This window comes from Meleagris gallopavo, chromosome 6 (genome assembly GCF_905368555.1).
Source record: "Meleagris gallopavo chromosome 6, MGAL_WU_HG_1.1, whole genome shotgun sequence".
Taxonomy (NCBI): domain Eukaryota; kingdom Metazoa; phylum Chordata; class Aves; order Galliformes; family Phasianidae; genus Meleagris; species Meleagris gallopavo.
This window is the reverse complement of record NC_139409.1, coordinates 25,977,282-25,998,640: the sequence shown is the minus strand read 5'-3', so window position 1 is coordinate 25,998,640 and position 21,359 is coordinate 25,977,282. Positions and strand designations below refer to the sequence as shown.

The 21,359-nt window shown below is 40.9% G+C and overlaps 1 long non-coding RNA gene across 1 annotated transcript; it reads right to left on the bottom strand.

Annotated features, from left to right (window-relative positions):
• Positions 1–739: 739 nt before the first annotated feature.
• Positions 740–18,024, bottom strand: LOC146544112 (uncharacterized). The gene is made up of 3 exons (XR_014884107.1): positions 17,478–18,024; positions 15,791–15,907; positions 740–1,171 (listed from the first exon to the last, which is right to left on the bottom strand). It is a non-coding gene; the product is annotated as an uncharacterized LOC146544112 (long non-coding RNA).
• Between the last annotated feature and the right edge of the window lie 3,335 nt (positions 18,025–21,359).

Here is a 21,359-nt window from a genome sequence, read left to right as displayed (position 1 = left end):
CTTCTACGTTGGTCCAAACTTGAGAGAAAATAGTTTCTCTGGCTTAAGAGTACCTGTTATTTTAAGGATTACATTGCTGCTTTCTCAGTGCTCTGTTTTTTCAGCCTGCAAGTATGAAGAGCTCTGCAGCTTAATTTTAAGAATGGAAATTTGTGACACAAGGTTTCGTTCAACAAAGGAAAGAAAAAAAAATAATTAGCTGGCAGTTTTGTGACTGCCTGAAGTTGAATTTAATGAACTGCAGCAAAAGCTCTCTGCAACATTAGAACAGCAGATGTAGCTAAGCTTTACATGTCTGTCTTAAATGGCCTCCACTTACTAGCTGATGAGCAAAACATCAGTAGCAGTCTTTTGTTTGATTTTACTGAAACATAAAAGGAAGCTCTGCCAGCAAAAGCAAAAAGTTACTAGTTAGTCTCTAGCTTGCTCTCCACTCACTAATAGAGCCAAAGAAGCTGGGGCAAAAGTGTAATTCCTCAAAACTGTAAATGGGCCTTTTCAGAAAGGGAAAATATTACCTACATTACAAATAATTGTTCATCACCCCTGTTAATGCTTTCTCAAAATGAAGTGGTTCTTTTCAGTACAAACTTCCATCTGCCACCTTATGTTAATGAAATGGCAATGCAATTTGTTTCTCCAGAATATTTCATGGCCTCATCAAAAGCCTGTATTTATATTTAAAAACTTGATATAGCATATAAAAATTTCTGCTATTACTTAAGGTTTGATGTAGCTATGGTAATATTACAGAGATAAGAAAATGATATGTGGTTGATAAAAACATTTTATTTCCATTGTTTACATCTTTTAAGTCTTACATTAGTAGCTGCTATTTACCATGCAAAAGATCTACATTAACAACATTAAACTAAGTGTATAAAAAACATCTTCAATAAGACTGATAATTTCTCCAGCAGATTTTCTGTACTTTGACTGTACACTAAATTACTATCAAAATGGGGAAAAAATGTATTTTTTTATTAAAAAAAAAAATCTAAATTACTGTGTGCACATTTAAATCTTCCCATTCTCACTGCTTTTCAAAGGAAAGAACTTCAATTCATCACAGTCCCTAAGGTCAGCAAAGGGAATTTGTTCACTCTACATTCAGTTGCTCAGTGAAAGTTTTGCACAGACCATTGCATTTCTTCATATTTCTTTAGCCCTCCTAAAAAATAAAAGCAAACAACAAAAAAAAATGAAAACAATTTTCTCCTTTTGTCTTGCTGCCAATGCAGTACAAGCTAGGCCCTCAGACACATGTCCACACCCATGTTTCTAACTCTCATGTCCTGGAAGTCTTTCGACCCAGCTGAACCGCTCATTAAGAAGAGCATTAGCAGAGGAGCATAAGTTGAATTAGCAGGAACAGAATCATATGTCTAAAGTTAATTGGTTTTAATTGTCTTTCTTTTTGTAGTACAGCCACAGTTTTACATAAATAGAAGTAAAAAGTTTTATGACTCTAACGTGATAATGTAGTAGAGAGAAAGACAGGCCTGGTAGAATAGCACAGCCCCTGAGCAGTGAAGACAGGATGCAGAGAATGGTTTATGAGTGGGCAATGCTGAAATAAAGGGGCACAGGGTTGGCATTGGAGGCCCCACAACTGTAAGAAACTCACCTACGAGCAGTTAAAGAAATTGAGAGCTGGACTGAACAGAATTGGTTTTAGGGGTAAAACAGCAAATAAATAAGTTACAATTTGTGTAAAAGACACTGTATATAGAAAATTAAGGTGTAATAAGCAAAGGCATGAAAGTGTGTTGCCAGACATAAAACTGACCTGAGGCAAGCCTACAGTGAAATAAAGAAGCTATCAACATGAACATCATATCCTTCACAACAAATAGCTCCAGAAGCTGATCATTACCACTAATATAAACTCCCCATTACCACTCCCCTCTCCCTTCCACACACACCTTTTGATACCGGTGTGAAACCACCAAGCTCAGCAATGAAGAAATGGGCATAACACTAGAGAAGGGAGCAGGAGTCAACAGGTCTGTACAACGTTCTTAAATGGTTAGATCTGGAGTACTGAGAGTCAAGCTGCTTCAAATTCAGTTATACTAACAATAAGATTTTGGCTTTACTTAGTTAAAAGGTGTGCATCTTCTTTTCCCACAAGGAAGTTTTGAGAGCAACTCAGCTGCAGCAGCAAGTAGATTTCTCAGGCAGAAGAATGAGAGAAAAGAATATGTGAAGTCTTCAAACATTTTTAAGTTGATATACATCAATATGCTTTCTTGGCATATCAAATTTAAATAAGAAACAGAAAAGAATGAGAAATAGAAATGTTCTGGCTTCAAGTTATTAGAGAAAAGTGTAAAAGGAAAGCAAGATTACCTGAGGGACACATCTTGCTATTTTTAATGGAAAAATTAAAGATAGTTTAATTTGGAATAGAAGCAAAAATTTAGAAATTACCAAATCTGGGCTATGTGTAAGAAATACGATGACAGAAAAATAGAATAAAAAGTTGATAAGGTTGAAATGTGATGTAGGAAATACTTAGAATGTGCACTGCCATAAGCAAGGCTTTTATCTGTTTTGAGATAGCAGATGATGTGTGTCTCGCTCCAATTTATTGGAGGGAGAGGAAGTTCTTTGATATACGTATACCTGGTGTGAGGTTAAGAAGCAACAGTTCAAATATTGGTCCGACCAGTTTATTACAAATCTTGATCAGGGAGATGGGGAAGGGGAGGACAGACACTATTACGAATTAGGGTGATGGGGAAGGGAAGAAGGATGATAGAAAAGATAGGAATGAAAAAAGGAATCTTTCTAGGAAGCAAGAGGGAGATAGCCACCACCATGGATCCAGTGTGGTTCCTAGTTCAGTCATTGATCTTCACTAGTGGTGGGTCTTCAGGCGTTGTTGTTCAGTTGATGACAACAGTGACCATGGCGACAATGGTGATGATTTTCAATAGCAGTACAAACTTATAAATAAGTCCAAAGTGGTTGAGTCAGGTCTTCTTGGAGTGACAGCTTCTGGCTTTTGGATCTCAGCAGGAACTCCTTTTGTTCCCATCTCCCTGGCCTTGCCAGCACATAAGAGGGACTATGGAAGCACCTACTTGTATCTTGCTTTCACAGGATACGATGGTATCATCCCCTTATCTCCCATAGCAAACAGGAGTTATTTGGTCACAGGATAGATCTTCCACCAGTAAACAGTGCTGAGCACTCCCTTCTGAAGGCGAACAGCTCCAAAGAAATGCTTTCAAATGTAAAATTGTTCAGACAGTGAAGCTGATTGCCACATGGCAACACCCACCTCTCATCTCCTAGATAAGTGAGTCTTATCACAAGAAATGCCTCAGGAAGCAATCTTGGAGCCAGAAAACAAAGAACAGTTCTCACAGTGTATCACAACTGAACTAATACACTAATAATCCAGAAAAATATTTAATAAGGATGCAGAATTTGCTAATGCTATTAAAAAAATAATAATAATAATCACACAGAAGAAACAAAAAGAAACACCTAAGCAGAAGTGGAAAAGAAACCTATGGACTAGTTACTGAACAACTGGAACAAAAAGTGCCTGGAGTGAACTAAAGAGTCACTGAGAGTCACTGTAATACTGCAAGATAGAAATGGGGGACAAAGAGTAAGAAAAAATATATCATAAAGCAATGAGCCACAGCAAGATCTGATATGATAAAAGACATAAAGCACGTGCTGTGAAACTTCCCTCTCCTAAGAGCAAAGCAGAATTATTTCAAAATAACTTACAACTGCAATGGTAAATAATCAAACAGAGCCTTGAAGTACAGAACCAAAGAACTGGTGAAGATAAGGACATCATAAGCAAGGAATGACTTACTTAGTAGTGATATAGAGCCTCTTCTTACTAAATAGCTAAAAAGTGAGAAATTTGAAACAGCTGTTTGAGGAACAACTAAAAATGCTAGTTTTTATAACATCCAGAAGGATTGCTCATGCATTCAGTCAAGCCAAGTATTCTGCACAGGACTTCCTGGGCGAGCAGCTGTATGTCAGCCTATGTATCTAGCAGATATAGGTGACATTTTTCTACCATAGAGACCAACTTGCTTTTGAAATTATGTCCTCTCCTAGCATCCACTGCTTTCTAATGGTTCCAGTGTGCATGAGTATGAACCAAGATATGTCTACAGAGGACATCTTTGCTGTATGTTTATAAAAGATGAGAAGCAGCAGCTCCTGCCTTCGCCTTCCTCATTGTGTGGTTTTTCCTTGGGCATCAAAGGTAGCTTAGCATGCAGATGAAATTTGCCTGCCCACCAGCAGCGTGGTGGAAAGAATCTTCTGCACTGAAGACAGCTGAACAGCAGTCTTTTGAAAGAAGGATCTGAAGGAATGAGAAATAAGAACAGAAGTAAATTCCAGCGCATTCAAATATTCAGTCTATATTGAGAACAAGGCAAGCAAAAACATGCAACAGAAGTGCATGAAAACAAAAAAAGACTTTGATATATGGGTGAGACATACAGCCTCTAAAACACCAGGACAAGAAAGCGTCTGTATAAATATTTTTGATTTCTAAAACTAAAGTAGACTCTTTCCAGAAACTAATATAAGCCTCATCTGGTGAATTATTCACAACAAAATGCCTGTAGCAGAGGAACATGGCCTGAGACAGGCAGTGCTGCTAGCTAGGAAAAGCACTGAAGCCTCCATTTTTAGGCAGTGCTACACTGTTGAGAAAGATGTGCAAAATTTACCATTATAAAAGCATTTTTCAGTTACCTCTATCCTTTTTTTTTTCTTCCCATCTATCCCTTGGAAACTTCTTAAAACATTGGAAGATGAATTCCTGCAGGATTTCTTTGGCATGGCACATCAAGAAAGCAGCAAAAGGTTAAGAGAATTATGGATAAGAGGAAAGGTAAATCTAGGGGTATGAGGATAAAAATTGAAAAGCAAAAACAGAGAAGAGAGTTGTAATAATCAATTATCAATATCATTTAGTGCATAATTCTAGACAGTTTCGTATCTAAGCAATTGCCAGATTCTCAAATGACTAAAGAGGTCAATTTCTACAATATGCTATTCTAATGAAAGTATCATTATTTAGTATGTAAGACAGACCTAAAACAAAGTGAAAGTACAAGCTGATGATGTTATTACATCAGCTGTAGATTTTTAGGTATTGAAATGAAATAGGATTGAAAAATAACTACATTCCACCACTGAGATTCCTTTATACAAGATTTGCTCCCTGCAAGATAAACGCTATCCAAGTTGGCATCACCACATCAGTATATCAAATTAAACTGACTTTTTAAATGAGCTTCTAATTTGTTGGCTGAAAGAAGAAAGGAAAATGGCATGATCTGCCACATAATATTTCCCTTGTTGCCAGTCTACATCCAAGCAATTTTACCTCATGGCATATACTGCCATGTTACGATGACTTAATAGTAGCTTATCTGAATTAGCTCAATTTTCCTGGCATTGTTTAGACTATAATTAGAGCAGGCTATTTCACGCATTGTACACTGGTTTTATAACAAACATATGTGAGACTTCTGGGATGGGAAATCTGATGCATTAGTAAATAAGCTAACAAATTCAGCCAACATGTTAGTTTTCCAGTCTTGGCCTTTATCTTCATCTAAGAAGACAATGTAAATTTTCCTGGAGACTTCAGAAGAAAAGTATGTAGCTAAATCCGAATGACATGCTATAATGTGACAGAAAGCCCAGCAACACTACCAGGGTAGCAAAGTCCTAGGCTGCAGCAAGTGAGAGTAAGCCCAAATGCAGCAGCCATAGACACAAAAACAAAGGAAAAAAATCTGCTTACCCTTAGAAAGCCTCAGGTAGACAGGGATCACCAGTGAGATACCATTGCCTCCACTGCCAACCCTTAAATTTGGTCAATGGTCAGCTGAACATGAGCTGATAGTGTGCCCAGGTAGCCAAGAGAGCCAATGCCATCCTGGTCCGCATTAGAAATAGTGTGGCCAGCCTGAGCAGGGAGGTAATCATCCCCCTGTACACAGCTCTGGTGAGGCCACAACTCAAGTATTGTATTCCCTCACTGCAAGAAAGACATTGAGGCCCTGGAATGTGTACAGAGAATGGCAACAAAACTGGTGAGGAGTCTGGAGCACAAATCTTATGAGGAGTGGCTGAGGGAGCTGGGATTGTTTAGTCTGGAGAAGAGGAGGCTCAGGGGAGACCTCATAGCACTCTACAACTTCCTGAAGGGAGGTTGTGATGAGGAGGGGTTTGGCCTCTTCTGCCAGGCAACAAACAGGACCCAAGGAAATAGCCACAAGTTGCAACAGGGGAGATTTAGATTAGACATAAGGAAAAACTTTTTCTCTCTCAGAGTGGTCAGGCACTGGAATGGCCTGCCCAGGGAGGTGGTGGAGTCACTGTCCCTGGTGGTGTTCAAGAAGTGTCTGGATGAAGTGCTACAAGATATGGTTTAGTATCTTAATGGTAGTAATGGTGATAGCAGGATGGTTGGACTATATGATCTTGTAGGTCCTTTCCAACCTTGTGATTCTGTGATTCTATGAAATGAGGTCTGGAAGGGGGTGGGTCCTGGCTCCATCCGTTCTGGTCACTCAGGAGCATACAACGCATCTGAGCTCCCCTGTGGTGGCCCTGCCTTCCCACCAGGTGCCCAATCATTGGTTCAAGCCATGACATAGCATTTCTGCTACAGACACCATGGCAAAAAAACAATCCTATGTCATGATCTTTCAACAGCAACTACTCGGAAGCCTGTTTCTGTTTCTTCAGTTATTCTCTTTAATGGTGCAAGGTAAGATGTTAAATTCCTAGTTTGGTTTCACCCTCAGACCACTTGTAATAAAGTCCTCTTTAACGCTTCAGATTCTCATGTGTTTTTCTCTCAGGAAAAGTAAACAGTAAATTGAGGCAAAATAAAGTTGCCGAATAGATCCACACAACTTGGTTTCTCAGACCAATTTCCCTATGGTCTGGTAAGTACAGGGCAATGACACAGTGGTTGGGCATTGTATGGGAACTGCTGAATCATGGCCTGAACCTCTGATTGATCACCTGAGGCAAGCAATGAGTCAGCCACAGGAGCACAGGTGAAGGCAATTCATCTGTGCTGCTGGAAGGGCTAGACCCATTTAAAAGCTGACTACCAGTGGGAAAGGATCTCTTCTGCAGATCCCTCCTGTGAAGCTTTGCAGCAAGCCCAGGACATGGGTAAGCTTTCTATCTATTCTCTTTTTGTTATTATAATCTGCTTTGCCAAACTCTCTTGTTTCTCTCTTGTTTATTTCATAGTTATAACATCATAATATTCATTGCCTATACACTTGGTGAGCCAGGCAGGCCAAATATACCAAAATCTATATTATGTCCTCTCTATGGAATTTCTATAAATGGGTCGGGGGGGGGGGGAGAACGTTACCTTTATAGATAAAATGATTGCTGGACAGATCCCAAGATTTGTGGGGATCTCCCTATTATGAACTAGCAATTATTGAAAAATGGGGTCCCCTACGTGTTATGGGAAATACCTCCCCATATTGCATGGCAGATTACTTTCAGGGACTTAGCAAAGATATACTGATCACAAAAGAAAGACAACTAGCTGCTTCCACAGTGGCATGGCACTGTTAAATGCTTTAAATCACGCTGAAATGAGGAATAATACTTTAGAGAATGAAAACCAACTTTTGAAAGACCATATCGAAAAGTTAGAGCAAAAACTTGGCATATTAACAGGGAAGAAATCAATTCTGCATCTTCCAATAGGTCAAGTTCGTGACATTTCAATAGACAATGACCAGATTCCTGAATCAACAGACTTTGTTGATCAGGAAAACAAAAAATATAAATTAGATCTCGAATCTCCAATTTTGACAAATCCACTAGAAGTCTGTCGTGTTATAACTCAGAAAACAAAAAAAGTACAGGACAGACCAGCAGGGGTGCTTCCTGATCAGTGGCCCCCTGCCCAGACTCATTTGCACGTAATAGCTCGGCCATACGTGGCAACGGAATTGATGGATTCAGTACAGCGACTTCGGCAGAAGCCTAGAGAAAGTGTGCCACCTTGGTTATTAAGTCTGTGGGATTCTGGGGCAGAAAGTGTTTTGGTGAATGGCTCAGAAATAGCCAAGTTGGCCACCATGACTGTCCATCCAGCTCTCAGGCAGAGATTATATGTGGGTACCCAATATCTTAATGAAAACCATTCTATAATAGAATGGTTAATGCCAGCCTGCCGTATGGTATGGCCGAATAAATCTGATATACATCTACATACAGGGATGTAGTCCTCCATGGAGGACCTTCAAAATTATATCCATGAACTAGGCATAAGGGAAGCAATTTATGAAGACACATTTGATGGCCCTGATATGGTCAAATTCTCACCAGGAATGAGAGACTTAATTCTACAGCAAGCTCCCTCTCATTTGTTTGGTACTTTGGTCTCTATATTAAATCCCCTGGTGGCCTCAGAAGTGGTAGTTCAGCAGGTTGCCCAGTTAGTGGCTGATCTAGGAGAAACAGAACACCTGCAGACCAGGCACAACATTCAGACATTAGAAGAAGCTGAGGTCCTGCTGATGACTAAAACCAAAATGCCGGCTACTCGAGCTTCTCAATCAGGACCCATAAGGGTCTCCCCAAAAAAATATGTTTAATGATTTAATTCAGGCTGGGGTCCAATTTGCTAAGATTGACTGCCAGCCCAACCATGTCCTTCTCCAGCTTTGGAGACAACTAAAGGACAATCAAAAACTTCAGAACTAAGAAACCAAGGGTAAGAGTTAAAGAGAATACCAACAAAGACATGAAACCTAGAAGATTTCATTGTTCCTAATAGGAAAAAAAAAAAAAGCCGCCTGAGGTGTCTCAGGCCATGATGCCTGAGCCACCAGAAGCAAAAGAATTGGCCCTAGCACAATTCATGGTGTGACAAGGATGTTAGCCCCCTAGGGCCTCCAGATGGGACCGGAGGCCCTATGTAGTATTAATGATTTACTGGTCCTGAAAAAACATTCAGAGTTATGGCATTAGTGGACACTGGAGTGGAAACACCAATTATCTATGGAGATTGGACCAAATTTGATGGAGACAGAGTGATGATTGGTGGTTCTGGGGGACAGACTATTCCTGTCACCCAAACATGGTTGAAACTGGGGAGTGGGAGTCTTCCACCCCGGGAGTATAAGGTGTTTATTGCCTCAGCCCAGGAATACATCTTCGGCATAGATATTCTATGGGGTCTGGCTTTCCAGACAACTGTGGGAGAGTTCAGATTTCGACAGAGATATATTAGTATCTGGGCAGTACAGGCAATATTAAGAGGCCATGTGAAACTTAGGCCTATTTGCCTGCCGAAACCATGCCAGATTACTGATGTAAGGCAGCATAGACTCCCGGGTGGGCAAGATGAAATATCGAGAACAGTGCAGGAATTAGGAAAAAGTGGGCATTATAAGACCTGCACACAGCCCATATAATTCCCCCACATGGCCAGTGTGAAAGTTGGATGGCATGTGGAGAATAACAGTAGATTACAAAGAATTAAATAAGGTCACGCCGTCTATTCATGCGGCCGTACCCAATATTGCCTTCCTAATGGACACATTAAGTAAGGAGATAGAAACCTATCATTGTGTCCTAGATTTAGCAAATGTGTTCTTCAGTATCCCAACTGATGAAGAATCGCAACATCAGTTTGTGTTTACGTGGGGAGCCAGGCAGTGGACCTTTCAGGTCCTGCTACAGGGGTACATGCATTCACCAACGTATTGCCACAATCTAGTGGCGTGTGACCTGGAAACTGGAAAAAGCCTGATGATGTTAACTTATATCATTATATTGATGATCTCCTGTTGACATCTGACTCACTGGAGGCGGTAGAGCAGGTGGCAGATTCATTAACTGCCTATTTGCAACAGAGAGGATGGGCTATAAATCCCCAAAAGGGGCAAGGTCTGGGCCTGTCCATAAAATTCCTGGGTGTGATTTGGTCAGGAAAGACCAAAGTACTATGCAGTGCAGTCATAGATAAGGTTCAGGTGTTCCCAGTCCCTACAACATTGAAGCAGCTGCAGGAGTTTCTAGGTATACTGGGTTACTGGCATTCTTTTATACCTCACCTAGCGCAGCTGCTAAGGCCACTGTACAGACTCACAAAAAAGGGGCATCTGTGGGACTGGGGGAAAACAGTACAGGATGCTTTCCAACAGGTAAAACTGGCAGTAAAACAAGCCCAGGCATTGGACATATTTGATCCTACCCTCCCAGCTGAGTTGGACATTCACATTACTCAAGACGGCTTTGGTTGGGGCCTGTGGCATAACCAGAGTTCTGTTTGGACCCCCATTGGTTTCTGGTCTCAGGTCTGGCATGGAGCAGAAGAAAGATAAAGTATGACTGAAAAAACTGTTATTCAGTTATTGGCTGCCTACTCTGCATTACAGGCAGTAGAGCCAATAACTCAAACGGCTGAAGTTATAGTCAAGACCACTCTGCCGATTCAGGGATGGGTGAAAGATCTGACCCACCTTCCGAAGACAGGGGTGGCCCAAGCACGAACAGTGGCATGATGGGTCGCCTACCTCAGCCAAAGGAATAGTATGTCTTCATCACCCTTGAAAGAAGAACTTCAGAAGATCCTAGGCCCAGTAACATATCACAGTGATGCACCAAAATAAACATTGGTTGCTCCACCAGAGAAGAGCCCTGATCAGGAGGGAAAATATCCTATCCCTGAAGATGCCTGGTACACAGATGAATCCAGCAAGGGCAACCTGAGCAAGTGGAGAGCAATAGCATACCATCCTTCCACCAAGACAATCTGGTTTGACAAGGGGGATGGTCAGAGCAGCCAATGGGCAGAACTGCGAGCTGTGTGGATGGTTATAACCAAGGAACCCGGTGATGGTATCCTGAATATCTGTACAGATAGTTGGGCTGTGTACAGGGGGCTCACTCTTTGGATTGCACAGTGGGCCACTCAAGAATGGACTATCCATGCCCGACCAATCCGAGGCAAAGACATGTGGTTAGACATATGGAATACAGTCAAATACAGGACTATATGTGTCTACCATGTTTCTGGTCATCAGCCCCTACAGTCACTAGGAAATGATGAAGCCGACATGCTGGCCCGAGTTCGATGGATTGAGAATTCACCATCTGAGAACATCGCCCATTGGTTATATCAGAAGCTACAGCATGAGGGACAAAAGACAATGTGGGCAGCTGCTAAAGCACGGGGACTGCCCATACAGCTACCTTACATTGTCCAGGCATGCGACGCTTGCTCTGAGACTGAGATTGTTGTCCGAAACAACAGCCCATCTTGCTAGAGGATGCAATCCTCTCAGTGATGGCAGGTCGATTACATCGGGCCCCTTCATCAGTCTGAGGGGGCGAGGTATGCCCTAACCTGCATCGACACTGCAAGTGGGCTACTGCAGGCCTATCTAGTGCCAAAAGCAAACCAGGCACATACTATCAAGTCACTCACTAAACTCAGGTCTGCCTACAGGACACCAAGTCATCGAGAGCAACCAAGGGACTCATTTTACTGGTGCAACAATAGAGCGCTGGGCAGAAGAAAATAACATCGAATGGCGATTTCATCTGCCATATAATCCAACAGGCCTCATTGAACATTATAATGGTATTCTTAAGGCTGCCCTGAAGACAGACTCCCAGTCCCTGCAGGGGTGGACGAAGAGACTGTATGAAACCATGAGAGACCCCGAGATGGCAGACCCAGTGCCCTGAGAATGTTGCAGACAACATGGGCTACTCTGCTTAGGATCCAAATTATGGGCACTGATAATCAGGTAAGACCCCAGATTGGTAATGAAAATAATCTTCTGCTCCCTGCCCCTGAGAATTTAGATCCAGGTACCCATAGAATAAAATGGTCTTGGAAGGTGCAGGTAGGACTTACTTAAGTGGTGTGGCCTATTTTCACTTTGGGGAAGATAATTGGATGTGGGAGGCTCAGTAGTCCCTCCAGCAATAGGCCTATTGATATTGTGGTCAACACTCCAATCTTCATTGCTAAAGGGACTCTCATCATGTCCCTATGGCATATCAGGACATCTCCTTTGGTGCCTGGTATAGTTATGCAGCTGCAGACATCTGGCCAGAAGGTGTGGTACAGGTGGCCAGGACATGCCCCTGTACAAGTTCAAGTGTTGACCCAGAATAGAAATAGGCCAGTATCTTGCCCTGGAGGGCAGACCTTCCCTCCTGGTACCCCTGAAACATCTGTATTACTTCCCATGAGTCTTTGAGCCTTCAGGATCACCGGAAGGAATGAAATGCCATCAGAGCGTTCCAGTGTTACTGTCAGATCACGTGCAATACCCAGTGATGGTCTACATGGGATTGATGGAATGTAGGATGGACCTGCACCTCACGACTGCATGCCTCCAGTAACACCATCGAGCACTGGCCCATAAAAGAATATCAGTGTTCACCGATCTTCACTCATCTTGAATTGTATCAACATGTGTTGTGATGGAAATTGTATAAGCATTGTGATATAGCGCATATCTGTATTAGGAAAAGCTCAACCTTTTAGTCAACCTAATCATTGGTTCATGCCGTGAAGGGGTGGAGTGTATGGGAACTGCTGAATCATGACCTGAACCTCTGATTAACCACCTAAGGCAAGCAATGAGTCAGCCACAGGAGCACAGGTGAAGGCAATTCACCTGCCCTGCTGGAAGGGCTGGAGCCTGGCTCCACCTTTCCTAGACCCATTTAAAAGCTGACTGCCAGTGGGGAAGGATCTCTTCTGCAGATCCCTCCTGTGGAGCTTTGCAGCAAGCCCAGGACATGGGTAAGCTTTCTATCTATTCTCTTTTTGTTATTATAATCTGCTTTGCCAAACTCTCTTGTTTATTTCATAAATTATAACATCTTAATATTCATTGATTATGCAGGCACCAAAATCCAAGTACTTTTCACTGGACACCTGGACATCAGTGTAAGCCTACAGAGCATAAAGCTACAGCCAAAACACTGGAACAACTTATAAGTTATCATATAGTCAGTAAAAAAGTAAAAACATTCTGGAAAGCATATAATAGCTGAAAACTGTAAGGATGAAAGAGATGTCAGCCTCAGTGAATTAAGGATGAGCAAAACTCATGGTTTACCCTGACTACTACTAAGCTAGAGAATAAGACACTTAGGTAACCACAGACACTTTACAAAGCCTTCTAGCATGAAACTCAGTAGATGTTGCAGATTGCTTGTTGTTGATTTAAAAAAAAAAAAAAAATAATGAATGAGAATGCCTGGTTACGTGGCAGAACATCAGAATTTGCTAAAGCAATACAAGGCTGGGAAGACATTAAGTGACTCAGGAAACAAAATGACAGATGAAGTGAGAAAAGAAACAACTGACAACCAAATTTTTTACAATCTCTTTTTTTTATCTTACAGCATGCACTAGAAATTGCAGTTTCAATGAGCATTGTGCTCTGAAGATGCAACAGCATTATGAGATCCTGAAGCAACAGTGGGAAAAGCCAATTGGGCAGAAAGCCTGACAGAAAAAAAACTCTCAAGACTGCATGTTTTTCTTGTCCAACAGTAATGATTGTCAGAAAAGGAACAGTGAGGAGTAGTAAGAACAAGAACAGGCTCGTGCAAAATCCACAGCTCTCCCCCACCAGAGGCAATGTCAGAGAATTTTGGGTTTATCATCTGTGATTGCAACATGGAATCTGCAGAGAATATTGTGGTATCTTGACAACTGCTTAATGTAGACAGAATAAATGAAGCATTTATTCCAATTAGAAGGGAAGAAATAGTCATTAAAAAAATCAAGGCCCATAGAGTGTCTTCTTTGCCTGATTTTATAACAGAATTAATTGTAATTTTAAAAGGAATTTTTCTAAAGTGTGTACCACTATTGACTATAAAAATTATATAATGTAGATATCCTTGCTCTCTTGTTTGTTCTTGTGAACCAGGTATCCTTGCTCTCTTGTTTGTTCTTGTGAACCAGGTACCCTGGCTGTGTACAACACCTTTTAAGTGCAGGCAGAGGTCATGCACTGACTATTAAGGACCTTGAGGCAGCCAGGATTTCCCCACCCAACACCTAGTCATGCAGGAAGGCACAGCACATCCTTTACAGGGCAGTAAACACAAAGACTGACTGGGCCCTGAGGGCATTTTTGGTGGTGGTTAATGGAGATAATGGAGAAAAAGCATCACTCTGAATATAAAATGTGCCATATTCTCAGTCCTAGAGAAGATACCCTAGTCATGGTTCGTCAGCAGCTCAGAAGGACCTGTAAGTCCCCAGAGAGAGCATTAGTGATTCAGGCACTCTCAGAAATGCAGGTGCTTTTCCAGATGTCATTGTAGTATTGACAAGTCTGCAAAATATTCCATAGAGAGAATCCATGAATGTTCTCTTAGATTTCATACGTACATTCTATAGGACTGATTAACCTTTTGACAATCACATATTTAGACTTCAATGTGCTTTTTCAAATATATAATGTATGGAATTGCTCAATATCCTTTAATGCAGTTCAGTAAACCCCACTACCCAGGCCTTTTTTATTGCTGTGAAGGCAATAAGCCCAGTTATTAAAATCCTGTTGTGTGGACTATCTATGTTCTTGCCCTATAAAAAGAACAAAGACTCAACAGTTTCAAACATTTTTCCTTTTTCCATTAAAGCCCCCTGTAGTTTGAGGTAAAAGCAATTTAATAAAGCTTCCTTCTGATGTTTTCAGCTCAATTAAAAAAAAAAAAAAGACGACGACGAAAGGAAAAACTTCAGAAAAGTTTACCAGAGCACTAGAACAAATTAAGGGTACATTTTATCTGTCACTTTTCTGATTGATATTAGCCATTTTTACATTTCATCAGGCCAATTATCCAAAAGGGGAAATATCACTGAACGAACTGAACCAGAATGACTTCACCATTTAACAGGAACAGCATCTTCTCAAAAATTACCATCCAACTTTCACTTATTTGAATCAAAGTGGGACATCAAAGACATTAAATTAAGAGCAAAGGATCATAATTAATGAAGTAATGGTCCAAGAAAACTGATCAATCAAGTAGAGGTGCAAATGAAGGCAATGAGATTCTAGCAGAGTTTTTAGTATAAACATCAGGCTTTATACACCAAAACATGAATTGTAGAAAACTTTGCAGAATTTTCCAAATGTTAATTATAGCAATTATTTTGTTGCTGAAAATTTTACTTATTGTTTAGAACTGATCTGATCTATGTTTTAGGCTACTGGAACTATCATTGTGTTATAATGTCTTGGCACAAGGCCACAGAGGAAGAAGAAATTGTTTTATCAGAAATATTTCTACATATGTAAATTGGTTTTAGTCTGTGTATGTCCAACATCTTTTTCTAGGAGACTAGCTTTGGAAACTATACTAATAACACATTTAATAAATAGCTATATGAGCAAATGCAAACAGTACCACCAGGTGTTAGAGCTAGTGAGTTGGTCTCAGAGACCTAAGACAAATTCCCAAGCACAGAACATCGGGAAGGTGTTGAGATATAGAATCACAGAATCATAGAATCATAGAATGATCTGGATTGAAAAGAACAATAATGATCACATAGTTTCAACCCCCCTGCTATGTGCAAGGTTGCCAGTAACTGGACCAGGCTGCTCAGAGCCACATCCAGCCTGGCTTTGAATGCCTTCAGGGATGGAGCATCCACAATCTTCTTAATAATAACACATTTTCAAAGGTGCTTGCTTTCCCTTTGAACACTTAATAGTAACAATAGCCACATTTTCATACTTACAGTAAAAGGAAGCAGCCAGTGTCTAGGCATGGCATCCAGTGGCAGTCTTGACTCTGGCTAGTTTTTTTATAGGCCTGAAAAATAGTCACATCCACAGGACAAGCTGCTGGTCATTTGCTGAAACGGCAGGGAGATTATTTTTCATTTTTAAGCTTCACATTACCAGTGAGAAGCTCTGCCTACATTTACAGGCACCTTTCTCTTATCTCACAAATCAAATAATCCCTCAGAAATAAAACCACAATTCACTAGCAAGCAAAATAACATCTCTTTTTACTGCCAGTATTAAGCACTGTACAATTCAGAGTGAAAAGCCACAGTGATTAAACTGGGATTATTCGGAAGCCTGACATGTACAGGATTAAAGTTAAGACCAAGGAGTGACCTCCCTTGGAGCAAGGTGAGATGGGACAGTCACCGGGCAAAAGGATACAGCTGCCTTTTGCTGGAGGTTAGACCTAGGAAGGTTTACAGTGGGTCCACAAAAGAAAAACATATGAGACAATAAATTTGACACCCTCTTTCAAAACATATGCTCGTACAGCTACAGCTACTAACTTTATTTCCAGAGTTTTGTTACCTTTTCTTTATGCCAGCATTACTGCAAAGAACATCAGCTATTTCCCGTTCTTTCCTAGTAACGGGTCTGAGCCCTCCCGCAGTGGATGTGTGAATAATGAGCGGGACACACATTCAGATGTAAACTACAGAGCTGACGAGTCTGCCCTCCCCTTCATCTTTCATCCTGTTGCCCATGTTATTTCTGCTTTATATTTCTCTAGAGAGGGCACAGGAATTAAACAGTGTCTGTGCTTTTGCTAGGTTGCAAAGCCATTTTTGAACAAAAGAATACTCTCCAATCTCCCCCAACAAATTACGGTAAGCATCTGCTAAAATGAATTTTGCCAAACTATTCAGGGCATCGCAGCACTGACACTGAACTGTATGTTGGACTTAGCTAGGAAGAAAGAAGAGTATTGGGCAGTAATAAAGTAATAAAGAGATGGAGCTCAGACTCCGGGAAGTGTATGCTATAGTGCTTTGAGAAGGAACAAATATGAAAAAAACGAAAACTTAAATAAACACACAAAAATACTACACGTTGCTTGCATGTTTGAATGTTGTCAAGCTTCATCCCACCCACCGTCTCAATGCCTCAAGGAAAAGCGCCTGCAAGCATCTCGACAGCTGCTGCCAGCACAGCAACAGCGGGCGGGCGGCAGTAGCGGCGTTGTGCCGCGAGGTGGCGCTGCTGCTCTGCCACTGACTCAGTGCAGCCCCGTCACTGTCACCCCGCCGCCTCAGTGCTTCTGCCGCTGTTGTGGCTGTAGCTATCGCCACTGACACCACCCCAGCCCTTCTGCTCCTCTGTTGCAGATTCAGCAACGCCTAGAGACGTTGCTTGTAACTCACCAATACGCAGTCATCTCCCTTCTGAAATGAGATCAGCGCACGTGGTGAAAGCCTACTTAGCACACAGCAATTTCAAGGAAAGACTGCAGTAATATACTTCAAAAAACTGGATGTCTTAAGATGGAAGGAAACAGAATGCAATTTTCTGAAGGAATAGTACAAAGCACAGCACAGCAGAGCTCACACCACTTAAGAGCAAGAACAATCATATGAACTACTGAGTATTTTCCTTAAATAAATGGAAGAAGGGAGTAAGGACCACAAGCATGCTCACCATATCACTCATCCTGCTGCAACCTCACTCCACATCAGTGCACCGCCCTTTCCTGGCACAAGAAGCAGTGAAGTTAAACACACCCCTTTGTCTTTGTTGTTGTCCATCTTTACTGCCACACTTCAGCTTTTCCAGCTGCACATCTTATATTTCAATGTCACCATTTGTTCTCCAGCTCGTTTTCTAGTTATGTACTCTCAAATTAAGGAAAAAAGAAAAAAGAAAAAAAAAAAAAAGAATTAGCAAACATCTGTCTCCCCATCTGATTCAAGCTTCTGTGGCCTTAAATAGACCTTATTTATTTGCTTATAAACCCAAATTAGTTAGCTGTTCATCCATCCACCCACGCATCCTTTCATCCATCCATCCCATAAGAAGAAAGTACTCCTCCACTTACCATAACCTTCTCAGGTTGAAGAAACGTATTTTTCTGTCCCCAGAATAAATGCAGTCAGTAATTTACTTTCTTATATTGAATTCAGAGGAATTCAATGAAAAACAAGACAAAGCAAAACGACAAGGCTTCAAGGAGGGTTTGAGGAGATGGATTATTGAGCCTGGGGAGAAGAAGACTGACAGAGAATCTAATTGCAGTACTCCTCTGCCCAAAAAAGGGTCCTAAAGAAGATACAGCCAAAATTTTCTGGATGTGTGAAGGACAAAAGTTCAAAAAAGTTCCAGCCTGATGCTTTACCTGCTATGAAGGGCTGAGATTTCAAATGTTTTATTAAACAAATAAATATAATATTATATTTATATTAAAATATCCTGTAGGTCTCTGAAACATAATTTTAACATTGCTATTTACATCCTTAAATAAGCTTTCAGAAAGTGCACAGCTTTGTTAATACTGCTGCTAGGAAAGCTGTTTATAACCATGATTCTACCACAATTCTTACCAGTATTCTGAATATTTATACTAGCTCTTCCCCTGAGCATTCTTCTGGACATGGCAAAAGCCACCCTCTCTGTACCACACATACCCAGTCTTACCTTGCCTTTCTTTTCTTCACCCTCCCCTCACTACTTTGTTGTTTTTTTTTTCCTTTAAAAGCCCTTGAAAATACACTGAAATGTGCTGGAAAGCCATCTAAAAAGGAATGAGCAGTCATTTTGGTAAAAACACGTAACTTCTCTACACTGTTAAACCACCTGGTGCTCCAAGGACAAAGAAACCGTTCTGACAGTCGGCTTGTCAGCTCCTATCCATCCTGTGAACAAATAGCTCTTCGGGAAACTATTCCTTTGGCACTGACTTTGCCTCTCTCTAAAGAGGCGACATAATAGAATATCGTAAAAACGCCCTCTTCCAATCTCTCTTGAAATATTGTACACTCAAAATCCACTTGCTTTTCCTTTGTAACCCTCACTCTATTTCACGGAGCTCACAAAAGCGTGCTGATTATGACTTGATTCTTCAGATCCCCTCTTTTCACCTGAGAATACCCTGTCGACAAGCAAGAGAGCACAAGGCTTGTCTACACAGAGAGGCTGGTGTGCAGGGGCTAGGGCCTTCATTTCTGTTTGTGCAGTTTGTTTGCTATGCAGTGGTTCCTGGGAGCAGAGTTTGCACTGAAGATACCTCTAAGGCCTTATATACTTTGTTCTGGATAGGGGTTGTACTTCTCCTAGGGTAGGACTGAAACAAATGCCCAGTTCCTACCCAATTTTTTAAGCAGGACTTAATTTGCTAGAGGAAACTCAGTCTGCTTAAAACTGTTTTTAAGGACTATGATGCTCTTACATAACTTACCCCCAAACCATTGGTGCTCACAGGGATAAGTGCTCTGGCTAAGCTGAATTATTTTCTCAGCAGAGGGGGATGAGTGTGTTATACTGGCAAATTTAAGCAGCCTTTCCAGAAACAGATCGGGGATAAAGTTTGCGATAGAGGTTCTCAGGAGGAGCCAGAAGGTTGTTTAGTCCTTAGCCAGTATACTCCTCTAGGATAAAACGTGTTGTACTATATATAAGATATAGAGGATGTTCATGTCCAAGTACATCCATCTCAAATTTTGTCTGTAAACAAAGTAATAAAACTGCTTTGCCACCTCGTTCCTCAATCACAAATAACATTTTTGACCACACTTAACTGAAGGGCGACCTCAACTACATGCCTGAAATGAATGGCAAGATATAAGGAGGCTCTCTCCTCTTGGAGAAGTCTTCAGGAAAGCGGGCATTAGTTTCTCTGCCTGTGGAGCTCCTTGCAGTCCAGAGGGGTTGGTGGTACAGCTCTGTGACCAGAGTTCCTCTGTTCATTGAATGGATGTCAATGCATTTTGCATTGTTCTTCTATAAATTGCATTCTTTGATTGGTTTCCTAACATACTTTAAAGTCCTAAATGAGGACAACACACCTATGTAATAACATCATAAAGACAAACCCCTAGGTTTTCATTCCTTTTTAAATCACTTGTTTTCTTGCTGAGTTGAGTTAAAAGAGTGAAAAAGAAATAATTACAAATGTATTTTAGTGTCACCTATAGAAAAGGCAATTTTCTAATACTAATACCTGTGGGTTTTTTGTTGGTATTTGTTTGGTTTTGCAAAACAGCATTAATCTGTCCTAATTCCAAAAGCATCTCATGGAGCTATGACAACAATAGGTGCTGACTGGTAAATTAAAAAATATATATATATATATACACACACATTATGTTAATAGGAACGATTGGCATTAATATCAGGGAGTTGGAAATGCTACGTCATATGAACTACATATCCCTTATTCAGTGGGGCAAAATGAAACAGTCAGAAAGCCTTTATCAAGTGCTGGTATATATACCCAAAATGTTCCACAGGAGGGCAGTATGCACTTGGCTTTGAGAAAGAAATGACGGACCTGCTCATATGCCATCCTTTCCCCTCTTCTTTTCTTATTATTTCGCTCCAAAAAGGTAATGAATGCAAACAAGCCCAGGCAGTGGGTAAAAGAGCAGCTCCAGGAAGCCCGGGCTGCTATGCTGCTCCAAGCTAACAATGTAGAAAGCAGCTACATGAAGCACAGGGTAACTATTAGGGAAGGTTATATAAAAAATTGTGAAATATAGTTCGCCATGCAGCTACTTAGAGATGTATTCACTCGTAGGAAAGAAATGGCTTTTTTATTACTGGTATCACAGATATTCTGTGGAACACTTAAATGCATACTTAGGCACTGAATATGAGAACACACTTTTAGGTAGAATAGTTCAGTAATTATCTCAAGAGCACTGTAAAAATTAAGCGTGTGTGGGGAAAGAATTTTTTTTTGAGGGCATTATCAGTTCATGCATAAAATCGGTTTTGCAGTTTTACTATACTACAAGTTTTACCTTAACTATCCTCAAAAAGATGGGTATATCTATAGGCTTGTATAGAGTTTTACAAATACCCTTAGCTGCCTGCATTCTGCGCTTCCATAAAAACCTGTAGTTCATGTGAGAACTTTACAGGTCTGCACCATGACATTTCCAATACTCAAGCAAAGCAGAATTACCTGAGAAGTTCTGCTGTGTCATCCTGCAACAAGGGAGAAGAGAATCCTCCTTACACACCTGAAAAAAAAACATACACACACATTAGTGGTTGCAACGACAATGAGAGAAACTCAGGTGTCTGGGGGTTACTTTGCTCTATCTTTAGGGTAAGAAGTCAGATTAAACATTAAGTAAATCCCTGGCACCTAGAAGAACAGTCCATGTCTAACACTGATGCCTTGACTTGGCAGAGCCTGTGTAAGGGGCCATGTCAAGCATGGCTGATATTCTTTTGATATACACTGAAGCAGACGACGTGTCTGACTGTTAGCATTTTACTGTTAATGAACTGCTTGCTGAACATGGTTTTTCACTACTACCCTGTTCTGTGTTAAGACAGGCCCAGTTCAACAGAGATTTA